The 25,071-nt window shown below is 39.7% G+C and overlaps 1 protein-coding gene across 1 annotated transcript in view; it reads right to left on the bottom strand.

Annotated features, from left to right (window-relative positions):
- Positions 1-25,071, bottom strand: part of LOC150089381 (cytosolic carboxypeptidase 1-like) — a 669,910-nt gene that overhangs the window by 159,927 nt on the left and 484,912 nt on the right. The window lies entirely within an intron of this gene.

Here is a 25,071-nt window from a genome sequence, read left to right as displayed (position 1 = left end):
TCTTATGCTTCCCTTAAGAACAAGTATACTGAAATGTTATGTCTTTTCTGTCCTTCTTTATGGAGCTGAGGCCTGCACACTGACAAAGAAGACTAAGAATAAGTTAAATGCTTTTGAGATGTGGTGCCACAGATGAATGTTAAGAGTGTCATGGATTGATAAGATAAAGAATGATGAGATCATGAGACAAATGAAGAAAAAGACAGAAATAACTGGCACCTCCGTAGCCAGGTGGGAAGGAGTAGCAGTGAGTAGCACACGCTTCTTGATTAGACCAGGGTTCGAGCCCGTCACCACCAAATACGGAAGATGCGGAAAGGTCAGGGAATGACCACCGCATTTCCTGGAGCAATATGGCCTTAGTTGCTAATGCTCCTAAAAACCAAACAAAACAAACAAACAAACAAACAGAAATAACTAACACCATTAAGGAGAGGAAACTAAAATATTTAGGACATATGATGAGGAATGACAAATATAAGATGTTGCAAATGATAATCCAGGGCAAGATCAATGGAAAAAGAAGTCAAGAGAAAAGAAAGAAATCTTGGTTGGCAAACCTCAGAGAATAGTTTGATCAGATTAATGAAGGTTTGATCAGAGTAGCGAAGTAAGTAAAGTTTAGGGCTTCTACCTCATGTATATCCATTGTGAAGATGACAGCCAACCTGTGCAAAGAGATGGTACATTGAAAAAATTATTGTTAAAAACAAGTAAAGAATACCAGTGTATATGTAAATAATAAAATGCATTTTTCATATTTTTATAAGTTTATAGCTTGTAAAAATTGGAAAATTTCAGACAAGTTGTTGCTATCATATAAAATCCGATTGAGTGTATAAGACTCAGTCAGAAAGCTAAAAGGGCAAAAACATGAATGGCATGCATTGATAATATTAGGGCATTCAATAAAAATGTGTTTTATGGTTAAAACGATGTTATAGTGCTCACATATAGGAAGGTCATCACCCCTCAGCAGGAATGAAAGTGCAAGGTGACTATGTCCTATGCAGCATCGAGCTAAAGGAACTTTCTCCTTATGATTCCTGTGAACTCTAGACTGTCATAGTTCAATTACAGGCTTCATCTGGTATAATTTATTTGAAGCTTCCCCGTCCCATAAATGTTGCCAGTGGGAGACCAGTTTCTTTCATATTACTTGCTGGCAGAGTTCCCTCTGAAGCTGCATAGTCATGCAGTGGCTTTGGAAGCTGCGCACTATTATTTTGGAATGCAGCCAAACATGCTGCACCTGGGTCCAAGCCTACCAGGGACTCCTCATGAAGGTTTTGCATATTTCTATTACTGGAATATAAATTATATTTTATATTTATCTGAAACCATATGCACTAGAAAACTTGGAAGAACCACATCACAAACAATTCAAAAAATTATTTTCTGGGGAAAATGTATCTTGTAATCCCTTACAGATAAGAGATCACACTGTCTTATCTTATTGGAAAAAAAAAAAAAAAAAAATCAATATCAGGAAACATCTACCTCAAGTAGTATTGTAATTAAAAATGAATGATTCTTTCATATACATAATAAAAATGCATGGATTTTTAATTATTACTTATAATTTTTATTTACTTATTTTTCATAGCCATATAAATAAATTAATTCTCTTTGTAACTTTTATATATAAAAAATTCACAGGTGGAAGCATATAGTGACTTTTCTGTATATTAATTTTATTTCCTAATGCATATGTGCACATATAAAGCATCTAAAATGCGTCAAACAATTTGGATTTATTTTAAAATAATAACTGTGAAAATATTTATCAGACAAAAGCAAAGATTCATATGTATATACTATCCTCAGTTTTTATTAAAAACATCAATAATTTTGTGCTTATATTTAAGGTCAATAATTTTATTTTAAAACCTAACAAGCATGCCTGTTCAAAAGTCTAATTAAATTTTTTTTGATATTGGAAATAAGCAGTACTAGTCTGAGCCTCTGAGGAATAGCCTCGACTCAAGGCTCTCGAATGCTTTTATGCAACTGCTATTTATTGTGATATTTTCTGAATGTTCACTCTGTAGTTTATAAAATTTGTTGAAAATATAAAGAATGGTTTTCGTAATGCAAATTTTATATTTATACAGTCTATTTAATCTAATAGTTATAAATAAATGTGATTAAATAATTTATTTTATAATCGATGTGTAAATACTATAATCACATAATCATCATCATCATCAGCCACTTTCAATCCACTGCAGGATAAAGGCCTCTCCAGCAACTTTCCAGTTTCTTCTGCTTTGTGAAATGGCCATCCATTTACTACCTGCAAACTCATGAATTTCATCTATCCATCTCTGCCGTGGTCTTCCAGATTTTCTTCTAGCTCCTCTTGGGTACCATTCTGTAATTTTCTTAGTCCATCTGTCCTCATGTCTTTGAGCTATGTGTCCTGCCCAAGACCATTTTAGTTCTTTATTTTTGATAAGAATGTCCTTTACTTGAGTTTGCTACCTAATCCATGTGTTTCTCTTCTTATCTAACAGTCTGATTCCCAATATAATTCATTCCATTCTTCGCTGTGTAGTCCTCAGCTTCTCTTCCATTCTTTTGGTGAGTGCCCAAGTTCCACTTCCATAAGTCATGGTGGGGAGAATACATTGGTTCATTATTTCATGTTTCAGACAAACTGGGATATTGCTCTTCAGTATGTGACTATATTTCCTGAATGATATCCATACAAAATTTATTCTTCTCTTGACTTCCAGCCATTTATCATTATTACATCTAATAACTTGTCCCAGATAAGTATGTGACTCCACCTTTTCAATTACTGCTCCTTCAATAATTATGTCCCTTTCTGTACCATACTTGTTCATCATTACTTTTCTTTTAGCCATATTCATCTTTAGTCCAAAATCCTTATTAACTCTGCATAACTGATTAAGATTTTCCTCTAATTCTTTGGGATCGTGGCTTATGACCACAATGTCATCTGCAAATCGTAAATGGTTTAGGTACTCTCCATTCACATTGACTCCTTTCTGCAACCAGTCTAATCTTCTGAAAGCTTCCTCAAGGGCAGCAGTAAACAGCTTTGGAGATATTGTGTGTCCTTGTCGAACTCCTTTCTCGATTTTAAATTTGCTACTGTCTTTGTCTAGTCTAATAAAGGAGATAGCACTCTCATATATTTTCTTCAAAATCATAATATATGGGGTATCTATGCCTTGTCTTTCTAGTGCCTGAAACATTGCCTTTTCATAATCCACAAATGCCAGGCATAATGGTGTTTTATATTCATTTGCTTTCTCCATTAGCTGTGATATTCGTGGCAGTGATCCATAGTTGAGAATCCTGTCCTAAAGCCAGCTTGCTCTTTCGGTTGATTCTCATCAAGTATTCTTTCTAATCTGTTAGTAATGTCCCTTGTGAACAACTTGTAGATGTGGGATAACAAGCTAATTGGTCTATAATTTCCAATTTCTGATTTATCTCCTTTCTTATGCAACAAAACTATGATTGCATTATTCCACTGCTTAGGCGTCACACCTTTTCTAATGCATTTTGTGAAAAGCCTTGACAGTTTTTGTGTTATGTCTCTTAATCCCAATTTTAACAACTCTACAGTAACTTCATCTTCCCCCGGGGCTTTCCGATTCTTCATTTTCTTCAATGCATGTTCTACCTCATCAGGAAGAATATCGGGTATGTCGTATGTGTTGCTACTTTGCAATCCATCTTCCCCACTGCTGGTATCATTCCCTCGCTCCTCGTATAGTTCTCTATAGTAGTCTTCTGCTATTTGAATTCTGCCTTCTCTGCTATTTATAAGTACACCATCGCTATTCTTCAGTTTCAGTATTATTTGTCTTTCTGTATTACTGCTCATGGCTGCTGATTTAAGTCCTTTGTTTTCCCTTAATGCTTGTTCTACTTTTCTTGTGTTAAATCTTCTTATGTCCTCTCTGAGCCTCTTTCTAATGGTTTTGCATAACTTAGTATACTCAATTTTCTCCCTGTCAGTGTTTATCTTGCTCTTCATTTGTCGCCTTTGTCGACAAATGAAGAGCATCATAACAAGTGTTTCTTGACTAATTTTTTTCTTCTTTGGATTTCTTTTTTCCTATAGGTTTCTTGGGCTTTATCACTTTCAGAAAGTTGTAATATTCCTTGTTGATATCTTGGTCCTGAGTAGTCTGCAGAAGCTCAAACTTGTTCTTAAGTTCCAGTACATACTGCTCTTTCTCCTCTTCTGTTATCTCAAAGATCTTCATATTATTTACTCAAGTCAGTTTTTTCCTTTCCTTTCCTACATCTATATCAAGTGTGCATCTTACCATTCTGGGATCACTTCCAACATTTACCTTATTCAGGACGGTAACATCACTCATGATATATCTTCTGTTAGTGAGGATGAAGTTGATTTCATTAGTTGTTAATCCCTTTGAGCTCTTCCATGTCCACTTTCTGTTCACCCTTTTCTTGAAAAAAGTGTTCATTACTGACAATCCTTGAGATTCTGCAAATTCCACAAGTCTTTCACCTCTTTCATTTCTTTCACCAATTCTAAAATTTCCTATATTTCCCTTTCTGCGCTGTTTTGCCTTTTTCCAACCTTAGCATTGAAGTCCCCCATAATAATAGTGTAGTGGGTTTTCTGCTCATCTAGAGGACTCTCAATTTCGGTGTACATTTCTTCAACCTCTTCATCATCATGGCTCGATGTTGGTGCATAAATCATTATAATCTTTTGCTTGTACCTCTTAGAAATCTTGAGTATTAGTCTTGACACCCTAGGTGATGAACTTTTGAATTCCAAAATGTTGTTTTTTATATCTTTATGGACCAGAAACCCAACTCCACCTTCGCCCTTTTCACTGTTTCCATTGGTGTACAGCAGATTTCCATTTGATAAACTTATAAGTGATTCATTTCTTCTTCTTGTTTCAGCCAAACCAATGATATCCCAATTCACATTTTTTTAGTTCCTTTTCCAGCTCTAATATCCTGTCTTCACAGATGAGCGATCTTATGTTGTAACAGGCCAAGTTCAGTTTCCGTGCATGGCAGCCTGGTTGTACCCAGAGATTCTTAGCATCCTCTGCTTCCACTCTGATCCTCTCGCTGCCATAAGAGGGGGAGTGAAAGCTGCTGGAGACTGAGGGCCATTTGTTTCGTCGTGCTGTCATATGTGGAGGGTTTGGTCTTTTCCTCTTCACGCTGACAAGGCATCTTGAAGAGAACCACTCTACACGTTCGTTGCCAACTAAGTGACATAACAGGGCTTACCATCAAGAAGGTGTGCATGAGTGGATTTCAGGGAGGCAGGCCAACCAGACTTCTCCTAAATCTTCTGTAATAGAAAGATATTGGATCCATCAGTGTTTTAGACTGAGTGTCTGATAACACACAGAATACCTGTTCCCCTCTAAGCCCCAATTTCAATCACATAATAGCAACATAATAGCGTTAACATTTCAATCACATAATAGCAATCATTAATTATAATTAATGATTGCTACAAAAATAATTGTTTTTGTGTGTATAGCAATCAGCCATGCAACAGCATGAGGTAAGATTCAAAGTGATACTCATTCCTTGCATTGAGAAAAAAATTAGATTTTGATTTGGGTTTTAATGTTGCAAAATCGACTATGGTTATTATGTGCAGGGACAACGTTAACATTTCAAAAAAATCGGGATATTGGTAAACTTTTGAAAAGGTTACCTCGTCAAAGGTTTATACATATACATCAATAAATAAAATGAAGTATAACAGTAAAAAAAATTGCCTATTTTATATATTAACATCTTATAAAAACTTAAAGACTACATACATGTGGTCACTGTAAGATAAAACCTGATAGTGTATAACGGCTCAGTCAGATGGTTAAAAGCGGTAAAATAGTCATTTCTAAAATTTGTACATTCGCTTAAAATATGCTTAACAGATAAAAAAAAAAAAAAGTCACATTGCTTGCACATAGAAGCATTATCAGCCCTCAGCAGAAAGGAATGTGTCAGATGGCTGTGACCAATGCAGAGCTGAGCAAGAAAAACTTCCCGCTCCATGTACAGACCAGACTACCGTAATTTGATTACAGGCTTGATCTGATAAAGTTTGTTTGTTTGTTTGTTACCTTCCAATGCCATGAATCTTGCCACAGGGAATATAATTTATTATGGATTACTTCTCTGTAGTCTGTATAGGAGACTGACAGGTCAAGATTATGCAGTGCGGCAGCTGCTTTGGTTGCAGTATCAGCCAAATTGTTTCAACTAATCTCGATGTGGCTGGGGATCCAGCAGAAGGGAATATTGAAACCACCCTCACAGAGGATGCATATTATCTGTTGAAAGCAGGACAGGTTTGTATAAGTAGTGTATGTCACCACTGAAAAAAGCCTGTAGTGTACTCAATGAATCGGTGTATATAATAAATCGTTGGTATTGGCAAGTTCTTATGTGGCCCAATACTAAACTAAATCTATAGAGTGCAGCACTGCATTGTATGTGCTACATTTAGAGGGAATCTACTCAGAGATAATATAGTCAAAAAATACAGAAGCAGATCCTACAGATGATTCAGACTTCTAGCTGTCTGTGTGTGTATATAGGCAAGAAGTTAGAATGTTCAGGTCAGTGTTGTGAATAGAGCTGAATGTAGATGGCAGACAGCATATCAGACTTCATTCAGTTCTTAAGGGAGAAGGAATTTGAGCATGATAGGTGGAAAGGGTTGCTTTAGTGATTGGGCAACCTTATCTACAGTGATGTTAAACTCTCTGAGTAGCTCTTGGACATTAGCATTAGCATTAGTAGAGGCATATGATGCAAGAAAGCAAGCTTATTCAGCATCAGCCAAAAAAAAAAAGAAAAAAAAAAAAAAAAAACAACCACTACTCCCATTTCACCCCTCAATTCGTTCGAAATACCTGTCCAGCTGAGCCTTAAATTTGTTTAGGCTATCAACTTCAACAACAAGCGATGGAAGTCTATTCCACAAACCAACTGCCCGCTGGCTAAAGGCGAATTTCCGCACATCTATCCGACATCCGTCCTTCCTCAATTTGAATTTATGCCCACTCAGGTGATTATTCTGAGCAAGAGGAAGAATTCCATCGGCATTGAGCATGCTCAAGCCATTCAAAGCCTTGTACACCTCTATCAGATCACCTCGGCGATGCCTAGTCTCCAGGCTCTGTAATTTGCAAAACTTAAGCCTTTCTTCGTAAGAGCAACCCTTTGTTCCATTCACTAATCTTGTTGCCCTTCTCTGTACTCGTTCCAGCAGCTCTACATCCTTCTTGAAATGAGGCCTCCAGACCTGTATACAGTACTCAAGGTGTGGCCTGACCAATGCCTTATACAAGGGAATAATCACATCCCTGTCCCTGCTAGAAAAATTCCTGTATATCATTGACAAGACACCATGAGCTACTCTTGCAGCTCGTCTGCACTGCTCAGAGAACCTCATATCTGCCTGCACAATTACCCCCAGGTCCTTTTCATTCTCTACCACTGTCAGCGTAGTACCACAGAGTTGATACGTTGATCTGGGGTTACTGTTTCCCATATGTAGTACTTTACATTTGTCAATGTTAAACTTCATTTGCCACCTCTCAGCCCATCTGCTCAACCTTTCCAGATCCTGTTGCAGCAGCATAGTATCAGTAGTGTCCTTAACAACCCTGCCAACCTTTGTATCGTCTGCAAACTTGGACATTAAGCCTGATACACCATCATCAATATCATTTATAAATACAGAAAACAACAATGGACCCAACACTGAACCCTGAGGAACTCCACTAATAACATTAGTCCACGTTGAGCAGTGTCCATTGATTACCACTCTCTGTCTTCTGCCACTCAACCATCCCTTTATCCATAGCAGCAATTTGCCTCGAATGCCACACTTCTCCAATTTGTGCAGCAGTCTTCAATGCGCAACAGTATCAAAAGCCTTTCTAAGATCCAAATATATAATATCAAAGTTATTCCCTGCATCCAGTTCTTTTGTGACTACATCATAGTATCCAATCAAATTGGTCAGACAAGACCTGCCCTTAACAAACCCATGCTGTGTCTGAGCTATAACTGAATTCTTGTCCAGATGATCCTGCAGTGCTTCTTTAACCAGTGCCTCCATTAATTTTCCTGGAACCGAAGTTAAACTAACAGGTCTATAATTACTTGTGTCAGCCTTTGATCCTCCTTTGTGAATTGGGGTTACATTTGCACATCTCCAGTCCATGGGTACCTCCCCTGAGTCCAAAGAAGCTCTCGTAATTATGGCTAGGGGTTTGCTTACTTCCTTTGCTGCCTCCTTTAATATAACTGGATAGATCCCATCCACCCCGGGTGCCTTTTTTATGTTTATCCTCAACAATTTCTCCTCCACTTTCCTCTCAGTTATTAGAAAATCATCTAGCTCACTGCCAATGTTTACTTCACCTACGACATTCCCCTTCCTGAATAACTCCTCATGTGTGAATGTAGATGCAAAATACTCGTTTAGATTGTTAGCCACCTGAGCTGGATCCTCAACTGTTGAACCATCAACATCCAGTGGACCAATCTGATTCATCCCTTTCCTTCTTGAGTTTAAATAGGTAAAGAACTCTTTTCTGTTTTTCTTTGCATCCTTTGCCAAGAATTTCTCATAATCTGCCTTTGCCTGCCTAATCTCCTTTGTGACTTGGTTACAGACCAACTTATATCTATCATAGGCTTCCACGTCACCCATTAATTTGTATGTATCCCATGCATTTTTCTTCTCTGCCATATGTCTCATTAGTTCATCTGACAACCATTTAGGCCTGAACCTTGAACAATATTTCTTGGTTTGTATGTAAAGCCTGGTAGCTTCCAAGATTAGTTCCTTGAATGCTTCCCATTTTGAATTTGCTGTTGGTAACATCATCAGTTGGTCCCACTGTATAGAATTTAAATACTGTCTCAGACCAGCATAGTCTCCTTTACGAAAGCAAAAACCCTTCCCTTTACCTCTGATGGTAGTTACCTCCTTGAGTAAATCCCACTTCAGCACACTGTGATCACTGCCACCCAGTGGTTCATTTATCTGCAGATTCCTAATGCATGAAGAATCACTACTGATAATCAGATCAAGAGTATTACTCCCTCTAGTTGCCTCCCGAACATGCTAGTGTAGAAAACAATCATCCAATAAATCCACAAAAGCCTTGCTAGTGTGTGAGTGACCAACCCACAAATTCCAGTCAATATCTGGGAAATTAAAATCTCCCATTATAAGACTCTCTGATTTACTGGCCCACTCTATTTCCCTGTACAGTATCTTATTATACTCATCAGAGTCATTAGGCCTATAGCACACTCCTACTCTCAATTTTGATTTACCTATGCTTATGTCACACCAAACTGACTCAACACTGCGCTGTCCAGCGATGTCAACTGGCTTCACTTCCTTGGATTTTATGTGTTTTTTAACTAATAGCATAACCCCTCCTCCCTTCCTATCCTGTCTATCCTTTCTGTAGACGTTGTACTCCCCAAATTCCAGTTCTGCATTCCTTATATCTGTGTGACACCACGTCTCTGATATCCCAACAATATCTGCCTTTGATGTTTTGAGTAATACCTCAAATTCATCAATGAATTCCAAATGGGCAGTTGGGTGTTATAAAGCTTTTCCCATCATAGCTCAAACACAGATATTCAAGAGGGGTGGTCTGGCAGGGAGCTTAGGATACAAGCGTACTGTAGCATCAACTGTTTTCATTGAAGTGAGAAGGATAGTGTCCGCTGTGACATGCTATATCAACTATCAAGAGGGAACAGTGTAACTTGCATTGGCTTCACCACAGACCCGACCAACAACAGCAACGCAGAAAAGAAACGACTAACCATACGCTTCCACACATAGACTTAAGATAGGTGATGTTCTGAACGCACCAGTAACAATACGAATAGCTTGATGGCGAATGGGGTCAAGCCACCGAAGGGCACTATTTCTGGCTGATACACAAGATCCATAATATAATTTTGATCACACAAGTGCATGATACAGATGGAGTAAATTTCATCAGTCTGCACACCAAGAAGTAGAAGAGCGAGCATGGAGAAGGTTCAGCCCTCTTGTGCATTTTGTTCATAGCTGAAAGATATGATGGAGAAATATCAACTTTTTGTCAATGAGTTTCAAGAATTTCATCTCCGCTACTAGTGGAATGATGCTTTGTCCAAGTCTTAATTCAGTTTTGGGATGAAGGTTATGCTTGCAACAGAAATGGATGCAAACTGTCTTCTCTAGTGAGAACCTGAAACCACTAGCCATTGTCCAAAAGTCAAGATGATTAATGGCTTGTTGCAGTTGTCCCTCATGTTACATGACAGAAAATATGATGATGTCATTGACAGGGAGTGGACTGTTCATGGTTGGAGGAAGTTGTTCAATAATGGAGTTACTTTAAAGGTAAAAAGTGTAACACTTGAAACAGATCCTTGTGGTACTCCCTCTTCTTGGAAAAAACAATGGTATAAAAATTTTTTTAATAAAAATGGGAAGGCGACTTCTTAGACTGAACAACTTATAAAGATCTTTTAAAATACCAAATCTCCAAGTTGTGTCATATGCTTTTTCCATATCAAAGAAGATGGACAGTAAATGCTCTCTTTTTAGGTAAGCATTTCAAACAGCTGTTTCCATACTAATAAAGTGGGCCACTTGATTGGAATGGAAACAAGTGGTCCAAAGTGGATCTGTTTCTTCAGATGCTGCATTGAATATGGGAAAGAAAGTCATTTGATTCCAAGTACCATAGAAGACGAGCATTGACTATTCTCTCCAATATTTTGCAGAGAGAGCAATAGGATGGAAATTTGTTGCAATTTTGTTATCTTTTCCTAGCTTTGCTAAAAATGAGAATAGTTGCCTTGAACCAGGTGTTTGGAAACTGCTCTTCAAGGAAGATTCTGTTGTACAGGAAGTGCAGATAGTCCATGGATTTTAGTGAAAGGTGTTTAATCATTTCATAATGGATGTCATTTGGTCCAAGCACTTGCCTTCATAAGGGTGTGAGAGCTACTTTCAGCTTGTGAATGGTAAATGGCCCATTGTTTGGGTAAATATCCTTTGATGTAAAATTCAAGGCCTTTTTTGTATTTAGAGATCGGAAACTCTGGGGAGTAAGATGATGCTGCAGAGATAGCATTGGCATTCGTAGAGGAATATGATGCAAGAAAGCAAGCTTATGCAGCATCAGCCAAAAAAAAAAAAAAAAAAACACCCACTTCCATTTCACTACTGATAATCAGATCAAGAGTATTACTCCCTCTAGTTGCCTCCCGAACATGCTAGTGTAGAAAACAATCATCCAATAAATCCACAAAAGCCTTGCTAGTGTGTGAGTGACCAACCCACAAATTCCAGTCAATATCTGGGAAATTAAAATCCCCCATTATAAGACTCTCTGATTTACTGGCCCACTCTATTTCCCTGTAGTTTCTTATTATACTCATCAGAGTCATTAGGCGTATAGCACACTCCTACTCTCAATTTTGATCTCCCAATGCTTATGTCACACCAAACTGACTCTACACTGCACTGTCCAGCGATGTCTACTGGCTTCACTTCCTTGGATTTTATGTGTTTCTTAACTAATAGCATAACCCCTCCTCCCTTTCTATCCTGTCGATCCTTTCTGTACATATTGTACTCCACAAATTCCAATTCTGCATTCATTATATCTATCTCCTGGGGCTCACATCTGGTGAGTATGGGCTTGGCACACTCAGGGTCCTGAGCTAGATATCATCATTCTTCTCTTTCTTGGTGATTCCCTTCTACCCCTCCTCTCTCACCGCCCCTCCCTTTCAGGGTAACTCGGAAATTTATTTCAGCTGGTGCAGCATAAGCCTCAGGCTTCCTTGCACTATATGGCTAATAATAATAATAATAATATCTGTGTGACACCACGTCTCTGATATCCCAACAATATCTGCCTTTGATGTTTTGAGCAACACCTCAAATTCATCAAATTTATTTACCTAGCATTGGTGTACACACAAGTATACACAAGTATATTAGTCCTTTCCCCCCCCCTTCAAGCTAGCAGTTTTCTGACCCACCTATCACTGCCTCGATAGCATCAGCAAATATTCTTGCACCTTTTTTATTTATGTGTATCCCATCCCTGTAGAAGCAAGTACAGACCAGGCTGAAAAAAATTCTACCCCTTGAGCCCTGCACAATCTTTCCAGGGCCAAATTGATCGACAAGGCTCTCATCATATACTCCCTCCTATCGTGTCTGGGCAGAATTGCAGACACTGTCAAATTCAACCCTAATTCACGGCATTTTTTCAACAGTGACCTGTACTTCTTAAGTAATTCTGCTGGTCTCCTATTCTTAATATCATTAGTGCCAACGTGTACAACTATATCACCTTTTGTGCCCTTAAAAGATGATATGTGCTCCACAACATCATCAACCCTTGCCCCTGGCAGACATACCCTGGTCCTGTTCCACCTATACTTTTTCAAAGCATGTTCCCCTTTTCCCTGACAATAGAGTCACCAACAACTACTAGTTCCTGTAGGACCAGTGCATTCTGCCTTGCGGGTTACCGCTGTGTTGCGTGATGACCAAGTGCAAGCTCTGGCGTTGATGTGGGCAGCTGAGAGCTTGATGGACCACTCAATTTAGATCCTTTGAGGGCATCCACCCTGTCCTTCAGGCTCTCATATAGGTCCATAACAACGTTGAGTTGTCGCCTGATTTCCTTACACTCATTGCATCGCGCACATACAAAGACATCCCCCATGGCAATATCATGTCTCCGTACCCGATTGATCCACAAACATCATGCAAGAGTGCATTTTAAAAGGCTGTGATTCAGAGGGCAACTGCCCCCTCAGTTCTCCCCTGAGCCACAGCACTCCCATTAGCTTTGCTGCTCTGGTCTGAGTCATGATTTCGATTTAATTTCAATAAAATTTCAATTTCAGTACAAAATTATAACCCTAAACGTGCATCCCAACACAGTTATAACGCTATATATATTTTTCAGTATCGAGTATTATCTACAAGTTCTGTTTATGTAACTTCCGTATCTGGTTATGTATTAATTAATTATGTCACGTTTGTAATCTAAGTCGTTATATGTATTTAGTTAAAAAGTACAATTTAATTGACAATGAAGTTTAACAAGATTAATAGATTTTACTGATTGATTGACAATATTATATACTATACTATACTATACTAAGCTTACGCTATCTAGTTCGGGATATAACGTTGTATTGTATAACAATGGCAGCAAGTTACGAACAGTAAATCTACGGACACTTAAGTATTAATTAACTTCCAAAACCTCGCTGTCTCAATTCAGAATAAACTAATGATCCTGACTAGGTCTAAAAGCTACTTATAGAAAATAATTTAATATAACAATCTGTCAATAAAGCGGCTAAATATGGCTAAAAAACGTCTCGTTCAGCGGAGCTGCAACTTGTAGCACGTGGATTTGATACCCTTACCGATACTAAGTGAGATACTAAGATTGTGCAAGGCTCAAGGAGTAGAATTTTTTTCAGCCTGGTCTGTACTTATTAACAGGAGAGACTGCTTCTGAACGGATGGGATACATTTAAATAGAAAGGGTGCAAGAATATTTGCTAATGCTATCGAGGCAGTGTCAGGTGGGTCGGAAAACTGCTAGCCTGGGGGGATACAAAGACTAATAGATTAACAGTAGCCACTGGCAGAGGTGAAAGTGATTCTTGCACTGCTTCTATTGGAATGAGCAGAAGCCTGAAAAACAAGATGCAGGATATTTCAGAGACTGCTGGGAGTCATTGCGGTACAAGTAAACACATGGGTTGTGTTAGGGTAGCTAAGAATAGAAAAAGGTGAATGTATACTTGCATGTACACCAATGCTAGGAGTTTGGTAAATAAATTTGATGAATTTGAGGTATTGCTCAAAGCATCAAAAGCGGATATTGTTGAGATATCAGAGACGTGGTGTCACACAGATATAAGGAATGCAGAACTGGAATTTGGGGAGTACAACGTCTACAGAAAGGATAGACAGGATAGGAAGGGAGGAGGGGTTATGCTTTTAGTTAAGAAACACATAAAATCCAAGGAAGTGAAGCCAGTCGACATCGCTATACAGTGCAGTGTCGAGTCAGTTTGGTGTGACATAAGCATTAGGAGATTAACTTTGAGAGTAGGAGTGTGTTATAGGCCTAATGACTCTGATGAGTATAATAAGGAACTGTAAACAGAAATAGAGTGAGCCAGTAAATCGCAGTGTCTTATAATGGGGGATTTTAATTTCCCAGATATTGACTGGAATTTGTGGGTTGGTCACTCACACACTAGCAAGGCTTTTGTGGATTTATTGGATGATTGTTTTCTACATCAGCATGTTCGAGAGGCAACTAGAGGGAGTAATACTCTTGATCTGATTATCAGTAGTGATTCTTCATGCATTAAGAATCTGCAGATAATGGAACCACTAGGTGGCAGTGATCACAGTGTGCTGAAGTGGGTTTACTCAAAGAGGTAACAACCATCAGAGGTAAAGGGAAGGGTTATTGCTTTCGTAAAGGCGACTATGATAGTCTGAGACAGTATTTAAATTCTATACAGTGGGACCAACTGATGATGTTACAACAGTAAATTCAAAATGGGAAGCATTCAAAGAACTTATCTTGGAAGCTACTAGGCTTTACATACCAACTAGGAAATATTGTTCAAGGTTTAGGCTTAAATGGATGTCAGATGAACTGATGAGACATATGGCAGAGAAGAAAAATGTATGGGATATATACAAATTAATACGTGACACAGAAGTATATGATAGATACAAGTTGATCTGTAACCAAGTTACAAAGGACATTAGGCAGGCGAAGGCAGATTACGAGAAATCTTTGGCAAGGGATGCATAGAAAAACAGCAAAGAGTTCTTTATTTATGTAAACTCTGGAAGGAAAGGAAGGGGATGAATCAGATTGGTCCACTTGATATCGATGGGTCAACTGTTGATGATCCTGCTCAGGTAGCTAACAAACTAAATGAATATTTTGCATCGAGATTCACACATGAGGAATTATTCAGCGAGGAGAATGCCAGAGGTGTATTCAACTCTGGCAGTCAGCTAGAGAATCTTGTAATAACTGAGAGTGAAGTGGAGGAGAAATTGTTGAAGATAAACACAAGAAAGGCACCTGGGGTGGATGGGATCTATCCAGTTATATTAAAGGAGGCAGCAAGGGAGGTAAGCAAACCCTTAGCATTAATTATGAGAGCTTCCTTGGACTCAGGGGAGGTACCCACAGACTGAAGATGTGCAAATGTGACCCCAATTCACAAAGGAGGATCAAAGGCTGACACAAGTAATTATAGACTTGTGAGTTTAACTTCTGTTCCAGGATAATTAATGGAGGCACTTGTTAAAGAAGCATTGCATGATCATCTAGACAAGACTTCATTTATAGTTCGGACACAGCATGGGTTTGTTAAGGGGAAGTCTTGCCTGACCAATTTGATTGGATACTATGATGCAGTCACAAAAGAACTGGATGCAGGGAATAACTTTGATATTATATATTTGGATCTTAGAAAGGCTTTTGATACTGTTGCTCATGGAAGACTGCTGCACAAATTGGAGCAGTGTGGCATTGGAGGCAAATTGCTGCTATGGATAAAGGGGGGTGGTTGAGGGGGAGAAGACAGAGAGTGGTAATCAATGGACACTGCTCATCGTAGTCTAATGTTATTAGTGGAGTCCCTCAGGGTTCAGTGTTGGGTCCATTATTGTTTTCTGTATTTATAAATAATATTGATGATGGTATATCAAGCTTAATATCCAAGTTTGCAGACGATACAAAGGTTAGCAGGGTTGTCAAGGACACTACTGAGACTATGCTGCTGGAACAGGATATGGAAAGGGTGAGCAGATGGGCTGAGAGGTGGCAAATGAAGTTTAGCAGTGACAAATGTAAAGTACTACATATGGGAAACAGCAACCTCAGAGCAACTTATCAACTCTGCGGTACTACACTGACAGTGGTAGAGAATGAAAAGGACCTGGCGGTAATTGTGCAGGCAGATATGAAATTCTCTGAGCAGTGCAGACGGGCTGCAAGAGTAGCTCATGGTGTCTTGTCAATGATATACAGGAATTTTTCTAGCAGGGATAAGGAGGTGATTATTCCCTTGTATAAGGCAATGGTCAGGCCACCTTGAGTACTGTATACAATTTTGGAGGCCTCATTTCAAGAAGGATGTAGAGCTGCTGGAACGAGTACAGAGAAGGGCAACAAGATTAGTGAATGGAACAAAGGGGTGCTCTTACGAATAAAGGCTTAAGTTTTGCAAATTGCAGTGTCTGGAGACTAGGCACAAGCGAGGTGATCTGATAGAGGTGTATAAAGCCTTGAATGGTTTGAGCATGCTCAATGCTGATGGGATTCTTCCTCTTGCTCAGAATAATCACCTGAGAAGGCATAAATTCAAACTGAGGAAAGAGAGATATAGGAAGATGTATGGAAATTTGCCTTTAGCCAGCAGGTAGTTGGTTCGTGGAACAGACTTCCATTCCTTGTAGTGGAAATTGATAGCCTAAATAAATTTAAGGCTCAGCTGGACAGGTATTTCAAACTAACGGAGGGGTGAAGTGGAAGTGGGTTTTTTTTATTTTTTATTGGCTGATGCTGCATGAGCTTGCTTTCTTGCATCATATGCCTCTACTAATGCTAATGCTAATGTGAGATGTTAGAAAATGATTTCCAAGAGCATTGGCTACTGCAGCTGAATATGCAAGAGTACATCCAATATAGTCCAGAATCGATGAGAGGGTGTGCTGTGTATTTTCCCTTCCTTTTCAAGATATTTTCCACAGACTACTTTACAGCTGGGTAATAGAAGATGTAAAATGGACCCAAAGTTTCTTCAGCTCAGATGTTGGATATAACTTGCTTTATTGCATGTATGTTTAAAAGCTACACGATTAGGTGTGGTGGGATATCGCTAGAATATACTCAGGCTTTGTTTTGTGCCTGTTTTACAGCTGTGCATTCTAAACTCCACCATAGTGGAAACCAGGTGAATGTTTTTGGAATTGTAATTACAGCTGCATGGATGATACTTTCTGTGATGTATGTGACTGTATGATTAATAGCCTCCTGACTGACTGACTGTAGTAATGTCAAAATTTGCCAGATGTTGAAAGGCATTCCAGTCAGCCTGCTCAATCTTCCACCATGGTAACCTAAAAGGAAGATATATAGTCTTCCACTATTTAAGTAGATTATCATGGCTAAGTGATCACTTCCACATGGATTCTTTTCCACTTCCAAGTAAGTGAAGGGAGGAGCGAGGAGGGAGCAGAGAGAAAGATCAATGGCAGAAATGTACAGGTGAATTGACAACGACCTCTTCCTTCTAAATGAGCATGTGTTCTAATACTCATCCTCTTCCACTGATGTCAGTGGTATACCCCACAGGACGTTATGTCTGTTAAAATCCCCAAGAAGTAAGAAAGGGGGGGGACTTTGATGATCATCCCCCAGGAAGATCATCAAGGCCTTCCTGGGGAGGGAGGGATATCGGTCCCATGTGGCAATAAATAAGAAATCCCTGTAAGGCGAAGTGCAACAGCCTCAATGCTGGTCATAAGTAGTAAATAGGGTCTGGTCGCCCATGAAAGTAGTGACTTCTCCATGGCAGGGCCATCCACAATTCTACTTATGAATAATAGTAATGTGGCACATGGTGTGGTCATCATTGGCCTTTAGTTAAGTCTACTTTAAGCAAAGGCAGGCTGGTTAATGCTTTTCCAGGAGTGCCTTGATGTTGTCTGCATTTCTTTGAAATCCATGACAATTCCATTGTAGAATTCAGCCATTACTTGAGCTTGGTGATTCTGTCGTGCTGAGAGCTTAATTTTCTGTCTTGGATTATCTTTTTTGGAAAAGTATGGACAGTGTCCTGTTCTTGTGTCCATGTCTTTCTCCACAAAGAGTTCCAAGACTATTTCATCAGATACCTCTTTGGCTTCAACATCCATTTTTTTCTTGTAGCTGTGTTGACAGTTGAGTTTCCTGTGATGTTACGTTACTGCTCGATCTTTGTAGTGCTGGAGCACAAGGGAGGTATCAATATTGGAGTAGCATCTGACTGAGCTTTCTGTTTTTCTGAATTCAGTAAATATCAGGCAATGGATGTAAATCACTCTTTCAGTGGTAGTCATTTCAGTTTGTATTCCAAAAGAACATATCTTGGCAACCTTCTCAGAGTATGTTGCCTTATTGCTATTTCTGGTTTAACTGCTTTTCTGGCATTCTGGTATAAGATGTTTAGCTCTGCATAAGTGATTGTATTTCTTTTTCTTCCTTCCCACTCTGACATGCTTGAGAATATGCAGGCTCTCCTTGGCAATTAATACAGGAGGGTTTTGCAGCTTTACATTATATAATTGGCATTAGTATTAGCATTAGCATTATTAGAGGCATTTGATGCAAGAAAGCAAGCTTATGCAGCATCAGCCAAAAAAAAAACCCACTTCCACTTCACCCCTCTGTTCGTTCAAAATACCTGTCCAGCTGAGCCTTAAACTTATTCAGGCTATCAACTTCCATGACAAGGGATGGAAGTCTGTTCCACCAACCAACCACTCGCTGGCTAAAGGCAAATTTCCGCACGTCTATCCTACATCTGTCTTTCCTCAATTTGAATTTATACCCTCTCAGGTGATTATTCTGAGCGAGAGGAAGAATCCCATCAGCATTGAGCATGCTCAAACCATTCAATGCTTTATACAACTCTATCAGATCACCTCGCTGGTGCCTAGTCTCCAGACACTGTAATTTGCAAAACTTAAGCCTTTCTTCGTAAGAGCACCCCTTTGTTCCATTCCCTAATCTTGTTGCCCTTCTCTGTACTCGTTCCAGCAGCTCTACATCCTTCTTGAAATGAGGCCTCCAGACCTGTATACAGTACTCTAGGTGTGGCCTGACCATTGCCTTATATAAGGGAATAATCACCTCCTTATCCCTGCTAGAAGAATTCCTATATATCATTGACAATACACCATGAGCTACTCTTGCAGCCCGTCTGCACTGCTCAGAGAACTTCATATCTGCCTGCACAACCACCCCCAGGTCCCTTTCATTCTCTACCACAGAGTTGATACGTTGCTCTGGGGTTGCTGTTTCCCATGTGTAGTACTTTACATTTGTCAATGTTAAACTTCATTTGCCACCTCTCAGTCCATCTGCTCAACCTTTCCAGATCCTGTTGCAGCAGCATAGTGTCAGTAGTGTCCTTGACAACCCTGCCTACCTTTGTATCGTCTGCAAACTTCGACATTAAGCTTGATATACCATCATCAATATCATTTATGAATACAGAAAACAATAATGGACCCAACACTGAGCCCTGAGGGACTCCACTAATAACATTAGTCCACGATGAGCAGTGTCCATTGATTACCACTCTCTGTCTTCTCCCCCTCAGCCACCCCTTTATCCACAGCAGCAATTTGCCTCCAATGTCACACTGCTCCAATTTGTGCAGCAGTCTTCCATGTGCAACAGTATCAAAAGCCTTTCTAAGATCCAAGTATATAATATCGAAGTTATTCCCTGCATCCAGTTCTTTTGTTATGGCATCATAGTATCCAATCAAATTGGTCAGGCAAGACTTCCCCTTAACAAAACCTGTGTCCGAGCTATAACTGAAGTCTTGTCTAAATGATCCTGCAGTGCTTCTTTAACTAGCTAGTGCCTCCATTAATTTTCCTGGAACAGAAGTTAAACTCACAGGTCTATAATTGCTTGTTTCAGCCTTTGATCCTCCTTTGTCAATTGGGGTCACATTTGCACATCTCCAGTCTGCAGGTACCTCCCCTGAGTCCAAGGAAGCTCTCATAATTATGGCTAAGGATTTGCTTACTTCCTCTGCTGCCTCCTTTAATATAACTGGATAGATCCCATCAACCCCGGGTGCCTTTCTTGTGTTTATCTTCAACAGTTTCTCTTCCACTTTACTCTCAGTTATTACAAGATTCTCTAGCTTACTGCCAGAGTTGCATACACCTCTGGCTTTCCCCTCGCTAAATAACTCCTCATGTGTGAATGTCGATGCAAAATATTCATTTAGTTTGTTAGCTACCTGAGCAGGATCATCAACAGTTGAACCATCGATATCAAGTGGACCAATCTGATTCATCCCCTTCCTTCTAGAGTTTACATAAGTAAAGAACTCTTTGATGTTTTTCTTTGCATCCCTTGCCAAAGATTTCTCGTACTCTGCCTTCGCCTGCCTAACCTCCTTTGTAACTTGGTTACAGATCAACTTGTATCTATCATAGGCTTCTGTGTCATGTGTTAATTTGTATGTATCCCATGCATGTTTCTTCTCTGCCATATGCCTCATCAATTCATCTGACATCCATTTAGGCCTAAACTTTGAACAATATTTCTTAGTTGGTATGTAAAGCCTAGTAGCTTCCAAGATAAGTTCTTTGAATGCTTCCCATTTTGCATTTGCTGTTGGTAACATCATCAGTTGGTCCCACTGTATAGAATTTAAATATTGTGTCAGTCCATCGTAGTCGCCTTTACGAAAGCAATAACCCTTCCCTTTACCCCTAATGGTAGTTACCTCTTTGAGTAAATCCCACTTCAGCACACTGTGATCACTGCCACCTAGTGGTTCATTTATCTGCAGATTCTTAATGCATGAAGAATCACTGCTGATAATCAAATCGAGAGTATTCCTCCCTCTAGTTGCCTCCCGAACATGCTGATGTAGAAAACAATCATCCAATAAATCCACAAAAGCCTTGCTAGTGTGTGAGTGACCAACCCCCAAACTCCAGTCAATATCTGGGAAATTAAAATCTCCCATTATAAGACTCTCTGATTTACTGGCCCACTCTATTTCCCTGTACAGTTTCTTATTATACTCATAAGAGTCATTAGGCCTATAGCACACTCCTACTCTCAATTTTGATCTCCCAATGCTTATGTAACACCAAACTCACTCGACACTGCACTATCCAGCGATGTCCACTGGCTTCACTTCCTTGGATTTTATGTATTTCTTAACTAATAGCATAGCCCCTCCTCCCTTCCTATCCAGTCTATCCTTTCTGTAGACGTTGTACTCCCCAAATTCCAGTTCTGCATTCCTTATATCTGTGTGACACCAAGTCTCTGATATCCCAACAATATCTGCCTTTGATGTTTTGAGCAATACCTCAAATTCATCAAATTTATTTATTAAACTCCTAGCATTGGTGTACACGCAAGTATACATGCACCTATTTATATTCTTAGCTACCCTAACACAACCCATGTGTTTACTTGTACCGCAATGACTCCCAGCAGTCTCTGAAATATCCTGAATCTTGTTTTTCAGGCTTCTGCTCATTCCAATAGAAGCAGTGCAAGAATCTCTTTCACCTCTGCCAGTGGCTACTGTTAATCTATTCATCTTTGTATCCCCCCAAGGTAGCAGTTTTCCGACCCACCTAACACTGCCTCGATAGCATCAGCAAATATTCTTGCACCCTTTCTACTTAAGTGTATCCCATCCCTGTAGAAGCAATCTCTCCTGTTAACAAGTACAGTCCAGGCTGAAAAAAATTCTACCCCTTGAGCCTTGCACAATCTTTCCAGGGCCGAATTGATCGACAAGGCTCTCATCATATACTCCCTCCTATCGTGTCTGGGCAGAATTGCAGACACTGTCAAATTCAACCCTATTTCACGGCTTTTTTTCAACAGTGACCTGTACTTGTTAAGCAATTCTGCCGGTCTCCTACTCTTGATATCATTAGTGCCAACGTGTACAACTATATCACCTTTTGTGCCCTTAAAAGATGATATCTGCTCTACAACGTCATAAACCTTTGCCCCTGGCAGACATACCCTGGTCCTGTTCCACCTATCCTTTTTACAAAGCATGTTCCCCGTTTCTCTGACAATAGAGTCACCAACAACTACTAGTTCCTTTGGGACCAGCATATTCTGCCGCTGTGTTTCACAATGACCAAGTGCAAGCTCTGGCGTTGATGTGGGCAGCTGAGAACTTGATGGGCCCCTCAATTTAGTTCCTTCGAGGGCATCCACCCTGTCCTTCAAGCTCTCATATAGGCACATAAGAACGCTGAGTTGTTGCCTGATTTCGATACACTTCTTGCATCGCGCACGCACAAAGACGTCCCCCATGGCAATATCATGTCCTGTACCTGAATGCTCCACAAACATCATGCAAGCTGTGCATTTTAGAAGGCTGTGATTCAGAAGGCAACTGCCCCCCTCAGTTCTCCTCTGAGCCACAGCACTTCCATTAGCTTGAGCCTTTTGTTTTGCTGCTCTGGTCTGATTACTTTTAATTTAAATAAAATTTCAATTTCAGTTTATAACCCTAACTTATCTCCCAACACAGTTATAATGGTATATATATTTTTTAGTGTCAAGTATTAACTATCTCCGAGTTCCCTTTATATAACTTCCATATCAGTTATATATTAATTAATTATGTTACGTTTGTAATCTAAGTCGGTATATGTATTTAGTTAAAAACTGCAATTTAAATGCCAATGAAGTTCAACAAGTTTAATAGATTTTACCGATCGCTGAAAATATTATAACCTATACTATACTAACGCTATCTAGGTTCGATATATAACGATCGTATGACAAAGACAAAGGCGCGAAGTTACGAACGGTAATCTATGGACACTTAAGTATTAATTAACTTTCAAATCTCGCTGTCTCAATTCAGAATAAACTAACGATCCTTACTAGGTCTATAAGCTACTTACAAAAAATAATTTGATGTAAAAAATATTCAATAAGCGGTTAAATATGGCTAAAAAACGTCTCGTTCAGCGGAGTTGTAACTTGTAACACGTGGATTTGATACCCTTACCGATACTTTTATGCAATTACAAGGCCGAGTAAAGAATAAATACACCAGATTAATCAGAAATATCACAAAATAATGCTATACTACTAAATTTAAATCAAAAGTTTTAGAAAAACAATAATTTCAAATCAATAAATAAGAAAAATCCACTTAGCGGCTTTGAACACATCTGGCCCCTACTAGCCTCGTCAGCAGACTCCATGGTCTTTTGCACCACATTGAGCACAGGCAAGTGCACACGGTAGGCCATTTGGAAATGTCCATATTTGTGGCCTTTGAAGCACCTTAACAGGTCTGAACATATTGACATATTGTGCAGTTCAGATAACCTGTTTTAACCTCATTAGGAGACGGTGTATTAAAAGTAAGGATGATGTTTCTAGTTGGGACTAGCATTTGTTTTGTTGTTTTCTAGCTGTTACTCCTTGCAATTTTATTTCTGAACAGATCTCTTCAGACACTTCCATAAGAACTCATTCAGAGCTGACTCCTCGGGCATGAGTTTCATTCCTCTAACAGAGGTCACTTGGAGCTGTTCTGAGTGTTTTCCACACTTAGTTTCGATGGGGATATCCACAGAACATAGCCATTTTTTACTGATTTAGAGGAAGCTCCCCTAAATCAGCAAAATGGCCAACTCTTCCAAACTTTCTGGATAAAGAAGGTAACAATTTCCTTATATTTTTTTCACTGGTAGAATGAATTATCAGATATCTAGGTGTAGGACCTGATATTGTTTCAGTTTGGGCTTCACCTCATTGCTAAAGTGGTGTCTGTTCTGTTTCATTATTTCTGGTAAGGGCTGTGTTGGGACCCCCAGAAGAAAAGTTTAGTTTATCAGGATATGTATTAATTTTTATTTTTGTTCAGTATCTATTTGATGTCAGTGCCCAGCCTCCCCACCAATCATGGAGTCCAAATGGGCCACTACACAGCAAGTAATAAATGAGCTTAAGAGTGGGATGCTAGGGCGACCAAGACAATACACCTGCACTGCCACCAACCCAAATCTTGTCTCTCTAACCATCAGAGTAGGGGCATGGCATCTACATGGTTGACCCTTGAAGGCTAACCCACTAGTCGATATCGATCCTAGCCAAGCCAACCAGGACCACTTGGCTTGTTGAATCAGGGGGCCCCGTCAACCATCAGGATCCCCCCCCCTTTCTCAGTTTCCATGGGTTTTGTCCACTGCAAACATGCCAGATTCCTGTGGTGTCAGCCTGGAACCCAGGATGCAGGCACTGGGAGATCCCGTCACCACGTACTGGTGCCCACGTCAGGAGGGGAGATAACTGGAGGGAATTATATATGAAATTAGTCTTAGTCTCTGTAGGGCGGCTAATGGGCATGAGCTATTCAGGGTCCCAGCTGATTTAGATGCAGTTTCTGCCAAATCATTTCATCTGATCCAGTGTGGATGGAGATCTAGCAGAAGTGAATATCAAAATCAAATTCTAAAAGATAATGCTTCTGAATGTAGCTGCTGGACAGGACTGGATGAGGACCGTACCTCGTCATTGATAAGACCTGCAATGAACTTAGAGAATTAGTGCATATAATGCATTTTCAATGATAGCATGTTCATGTGATCGAAGGCTAGATCTATAGCATGCAACTCTGCAGTGAATATGTTGATTCGGGGATGGGGAGGTCTGCTTGGATATCATAGTGTCTTGGAAGACAGCTGCAGATCCCAAGGGCATTTGTGACTTCAAACAATCTGGCACACTGGCAAGAAGTCAATATTCAGCTCAGTGTAATTGGAATTGTAGGACAGAAGATGGAGTGCCAACCTTGACCAAGCTGTTAAGAGAAAAGTCACAGGCTGGAAAATAAGCATGCCAGGTTGGTGGGGTTTGACTCGGTGATAAGAATACCAAATGGATGGATGGCAGCCCAACAGGGGTTGCCCAGATTTTTCCAGCTTGGCACGAAAATGAGTGCCCACATGAGGTGGTCTGGGAGGGAATTCAGCTTGAAAGCATGCTGAAGAGACATCTGCTTCCATCGAAAAGATAAAAATAGCTGTTTTGATTCAACATAGTAATTATGGACAGGAGATTTTTGAAATGCTCCAGCAGCAATACAAATTACCTGATGGTGGACAGGATCCAGCCATTGAAGTACACTCTTTCTGGCTGATGTATGTATCCCTGGAATCTGTAA

Source organism: Mastigoproctus giganteus, chromosome 2 (genome assembly GCF_048544385.1).
Source record: "Mastigoproctus giganteus isolate SK-2022 chromosome 2, ASM4854438v1, whole genome shotgun sequence".
NCBI classification, from domain to species: domain Eukaryota; kingdom Metazoa; phylum Arthropoda; class Arachnida; order Uropygi; family Thelyphonidae; genus Mastigoproctus; species Mastigoproctus giganteus.
The sequence above is the reverse complement of the archived record's forward strand: the minus strand, read 5'-3'. Positions and strand labels throughout refer to the sequence as shown.